This window comes from Solanum pennellii, chromosome 6 (assembly GCF_001406875.1).
Source record: "Solanum pennellii chromosome 6, SPENNV200".
Lineage (NCBI taxonomy): Eukaryota > Viridiplantae > Streptophyta > Magnoliopsida > Solanales > Solanaceae > Solanum > Solanum pennellii.
The window spans coordinates 32,418,795-32,424,916 of NC_028642.1; positions in this window are offsets into that span (position 1 = coordinate 32,418,795).

Here is a 6,122-nt window from a genome sequence, read left to right on the forward strand (position 1 = left end):
GAGCATCAGGTTCTCACAAGTATCCTCCACACCGCACCAGTCATCGAGGAGCTCTTCAATGGTACATACGTGAGTGGATGGTAGGAAGCCCAAGGCATACACTGAGGAGATAGTCAGGGAGTTTTTTGACTCATATATTAGAAATTCCATTAGCAAATGGGCCAAGCCAGTGGCTAAGCCTTCACTTGAGGCCACACTAGTACGAGGTTTAACAATTGACATCTCCGAGGCCACGATCTGCCAATTCATGTATGGCCCCAACACTTTCTTAATTAATATGGCTGAGTAAGACTGCACGATAGAAATTATACGAATTGAGGACTTCCAGTAGAAATACCGAATAGAGAGAGTCTCTTTTGAGGTAGTTAGTCCATCAAATTACTGATGATGGGGAGTGTTCTAAGTGGGTTTAGACTCCTAGCTTGGGTAAAATAAGGCAATCTGAGCTCTACTGAGGGTGCTGGGATGGCTAATGGGAGAGCTATAAATGGCGTTCCTAGTGTTGATCTAGCAGGCTCTGGGAAAATGGATCCACCGCTTCTTCAGAAGTCTTCGACACATATGCGCCACAAGTTTTCTTCACCCTATGTTTTACTTTTGATTTTTGTGCATTGGGGAAAATTTCACCTAAGATTTTTTGTGGTGGGTAAATGGATTGTGAGTGATAGGGAAAAGTCACAATAACCCAACTTATAATCCTCTTTTGAGGTTTTCTCTTCTTTTTTATGTTCTCCTAAGAGACTATTTTTATTTTTGTTGAACTGGCATGTTTATGAATGTATATATTGAAATAAATAGAAAAATTAAAAGCATGATGACATAAAAAGCATAAAAATTGATGAAGAAAATGATTCCCATCCAAAAAAAATTGAAATGTTCTAGATCTTTAGGCCCAATAAGTTGAATGTGATGGATCTTAATATGATATAATAAGGAATTGATTTGAATTCATGACTTAAGCTAAAACTTAAACTGGGTAATCAAAAACTCTAATGATGAAACAATGTACAATGTTTGTATGAGGAAATCTTGACATATAGTATGTGGCAATCTAGAACTTTCCTTTTTGGTCCTGCTAAGATAATATAGGCTAGAAGTTTGAAAACGGTCATAGGTTCTTGTTTAAATAAGTCCAAATCAAGCCTAAAATGATCCAACCAAATCAAATAAATGTTTTCTTTGATCAAAATATTTGAGCCTAATATGGAGCACTTCTTTCCATTCACCAAACTCGCCTTTCCTAAACGAATTGTTTTGACCTCGATCCATCCTTAGACATGTTGCACGTTGACTTAGTCAAAAAGCTTAAGATAGGGGTGGCTAATTCAAAAGGTTAGTTTGATCTTAGACCTGGTCTGACATCGAATATTGTGCACCTCAACTCATGTTAAACGCATAAGTTGTGGGTGGCTGTGAAAAAGGAAACCGAAAGGAAAAGGGTATGAAAAGAATTTTGTGTTGAAAATAAAAACAAAAAAGAAAAAAAGATGTGAATTTGTGCGAAAGAAGCAAAAAGATAAAAAATAAAAGTGCTGAAAGAAATAAAGAAAAGTGCAGTGAAAGAAAAAGAAGAAAGAGAAAAATAAGAGTTATAAACTCAAAAGTCATAGCTATGTTGAATAGATTGAGGGAAAGAAAATAAAATGAATGGATGTCGGGAGTAGGTTGTGAAAAAAGGTAATAAAGCTAATGTGATGTCAAGGAAGCTGAAAGTCACTAAAAAGTACTCAAATGTACCATACCTGACCTTGAGCCTACATTACAAGCTAAGAAAGTCCTATTGTGATCCTAGCAACTAGTTTGGAGAGTCCAAGCAGTGAAAAGCATATGGTATTGAGCACAAACTGTACTTGAAGTCACTGTGGAGCGTGAGTGTTGAATGAATCTTAAAAACTTGAAAGGCATATCTATTGTGTGTGCAAAAAGATTTCTTTTGAAGTGGGGTTGCTAGTTACATTGGTGGAGAAATGATACCTTGGTGATTGTAAAAGGAGTATGTTGGATGTATGTTGGTCAATCTATGCCATGCTTTGATTAGTATGAGTTAGCTTGTTGAGTCTAAATGAAGAGATTTACACTAAAAATAAAATGGACCGAAAAGGCCATGCGATTGCTTAAGTTTTTTGTCTGCTTCTACACAATTGTCGTTTAGAGTTTTAGGGTGTCACTTGAGGACAAACAACAAGCTCAAGTTGAGGGTGTTTATATACTGAGAGTTAATGTTATTTTTGATCCATTTCACTTAGAAGTTGTGTGTGTCTAGGGATATATTGTATTATAAATAATTTATTTTGTATCATGTTTGTAGGAAAAAAGCTTTGAATGCAGCTGATGGAGATGATAGCTAAAATTATGCAGAAGAAGCAACTCACGGAGTGATCCATGGATCGTAGGCCTTGTGATGGACAGTCATTGGGTAGGCATAGATGGAGCATCAGGAATTCTAACCAAGGTTGGAACTATGAATCAACTAACGGACCGGTGATCGACCCATGGTCCATCCCGCACATCCTCGATGAGTTCAGAGAGTGAAGTTCTGCTACCTGATGAAAAATCCTAAGTATAGAGCCACGGAAGGGGACCTACGAACCATAGGTCGACCCATGGTCCGTAGGTCGAGTCTTCACTTGAAGCCGCGTTCTAGACAACTTATTTCCTTATTTTATTTTATTTTTATTGAGGATATATTTTTAATATATAAGAGTTATAAACCTCATTTTTGGGGTTAGACAACAATGTATACGTTTATTTTTTTGTTTCTTTGGAAATTAAGTTGCAAACTTTAGGAATTCGATTTCCGGGTTTAGGTTTATGAGATTTTCACTTCGAAATATAATTGGAGATTTCGGATTTCATCTATTCTAATCGTAAGTTAATGAATTCTTTTTATCAAAACATATATTGTTTTCCTTCAAGCATGAGTAGCTAAATACACAACTAGGTTGTGGGATTCATGAGAAATTAACAACATATGAATAATAATTAAGGAATCCTTGAATCCTTCCCATTGAGATGTGCTTGTAAGTTACTAAAAGTTGTTGATTGTAGTGTTTATGCATGTATCGGTAATTCTTTCTCTTAGAGATACCTAACTTTCTAACTTTGCATGTAAAAAACTTGGAAGAGATTACTATTATTTTGATTACCGTGTTAAGAGCTTGTGGGGAATGCATACACCCTAGTTTCTCTATCATATTGATAATTTAAAGTTCGAATCATGATTACTTGTTACTTAAACAACAAACTATTACTTGCATACAAAAATCTCCCCTCCCCCCTTATTTACTTGTTTTGACTAAACAAAAATAATACTGAGTTAAGTTCAAGTCTGAACAATATTCCTCGTGGGATCGACCCAAACCTATAAGTTGGAATCTTTATTTGACAACAGTTGATATTAATTCTTTAGAGGGGATGTAATTTTAGCCCATCACCACCTCAACTAATTGATTCCTTCAAAGAACTTTTACGGAAGCAACTTCTTTATTTCTCCACTTCTTGACTTACCGGTCTAAAATATCAAATGAAACTTCTTCATAAGAAAGATTCTCCTTAACTCCCAAACTTTCTAAGGGTACTATAAATGTCGGGTCACTAACATATTTCTTCAATAAAGGGACATGGAAAACTCGATGTACTTATGTCAATTCATTAGGAAATTCTAGTTAATAAGCAACCTTGCCAATACGCCTCAAAAATCTAATATGGGCCCATATATCGTGGACTAAGCTTCGCTTTCTTTCCAAACCTCATCACACCCTTTATGGGTGAAATTTTCAAATAGACCCAGTAATTAACATCAAATTCAAGATTTATTCCCTTAACATTGGCATAGGACTTTTGTTGACTTAGATCCATATTTAACCTTTCTCTAATAAGGCAAACTTTCTTCGTACCATCGAGTACCAACTATGGGACTATCAAAGCAAGTTCACCAACTTCAAACCAACCTATAGGAGATCTACACCTCCTACCATAAAAGGCCTCAAATAGAGTCATACCAATACTTGAGTGATAGTTATTGTTAGATGCAAACTCAATCAAAGGCAAGTGATAATCACAATTACCTTTGAAATCAAGCCCACAAACTCTCAACATATCTTCTAAAGTTAGATAATACGCTCCACTTGGCCATCAATTTGTGGGTAAAATGTCGTACTAAGCTTAACATGAGTATCAAGACCCTTTTGAAAAGATTTTTAAAACTAAGAAGTGAATTGGATACCACGATCAGAGATAATGGATAAGGGAACTCCATGCAACCTCATCATTTCTTTCAAATACAACTTGTCATAGTCATTTGTTGAATGAGAAACCTTGACAGGAATGAAATGAGTTGATTCATCATTCGATCCACAATAACACAAATGAGGTCATATTGTCGTCAGGTGTGAGGCAACCCAACAATAAAGTCCATGTTCAAGTCTTCCCACTACTAAGTAGGAATGCTAATATTTTTGGATAAACCTCCCCATTTTTGAAGATCAACTTTCACTTGTTGACAATTAGGGCACTTAACAATAAATTCCTCAATATCATTCTTAATCGTATTCCACCAATAGATCTTCCACAAGTTACGACACATCTTGATAGATCCTAGTTGTATGGAGTATCAAAAACCATGGGCTTTTAACAAGATCTGTTATCTCAAATCATCCACATTAGGAACACAAAAAAGATCTTGATATCAGAGTAAACAATCTCCCCCTTGGGAGAAAGCCTATACAAACTTTGTAAGCACCACTTCCTTCAATTCTAGGAAATTTGGATCAAGACCTTGCTTGTCTTTTACATCTGCCACAAAAGACGATTCTGAACCATTGTGAACCAGAACACCACCCTTGGTAGAGTCCACTAAATGAACATTTAATTGGTCCAATCTATGAACATATGGAACAAACTCTTTCTTATTATCTTCAGTGTGAGCAACACTACCCATGGATAATAGACTAAGAGCATCCACCACCGTATTTGCCTCATGTTATGGTATTTCAATAATTCAAGGCATCTCCTTTAGCAAAGATTTAAATTTTTGGATTAAACACATATTGCAAACTCTTATGGTAGGTAAAGACATCCACATGAACACCATACAAATAATTCCTCCAAATCTTTAAGCCTGAAACAACCGCACTACTTCAATGTAATGAGTCACATGATTCATTTAATGAGTCTAAACTTACCTTGAAGCATAGGAAATAACTTCCCCATTTTGCGTAAGTACAGATCCTAGCCCAATCTCGAGGAATCACAATAGATAATAAAATTATCAGGTGCTTCCGATAGAGTTAACACCGTAGAGGAAGTAAGTCTATCCTTCAATTCCTAAATTTTTTTTTCACATGCTCCGTACCATATAAACTTAGTCTTCTTTTGGTTCAATGTTGTCAATGGAGAGGCATCGATGAAAACCATCAACAAACCTTATGCAACAACCACCCAAACCCAATACACTACTAATTTCCAAAGGGGATAAAAGTATAGGCTAATTCTTGACCGCATCCGTCTTCGTAGGATCTACCTAAATACCCTTAATCGAAATAATATGACAAAGAAAAGCTACGGACCATAACTAAAACTCGCATTTGCTAAACTTTACAAAGATTTGTTGGTCCTTGAGGACTTGCAACATAATCCTTAAATGATTGATATGATCATCTTGAGTTCTCGAATAAATCAAAATATCATCAATGAATACAATCACAAACATGTCAAGGTATTATCTTAACACCCTATTAATAATATCTATAAGCATTCCTGGAGCATTACTCAAACCAAATAACATTACTAAAAACTCATAATGACCATACCGAGATTGAAAATTCATATTCAAAATGTCATCTTGTTTAACCTTAATTGGTGATAACTCGACCGACGGTCAATCTTAGAGAAGTAACTTGCTCCTTGAAGTTGATCAAATAAGTCATCTATCTTTGGGGAGAATATGTATCATTAATGGTTACCTTGTTAAATTGTCGGTAGTCGATACACATAGGGAGTGAACCATCGTTCTTTCTAACAAACAAAAGTGGAGCACCCCATGGAATGATAATCAGTCAAATGAAACCTTTATCCAACAAATATTTCAATTGTTCTTCAAATCCTTTAGTTCTGGTGGATAC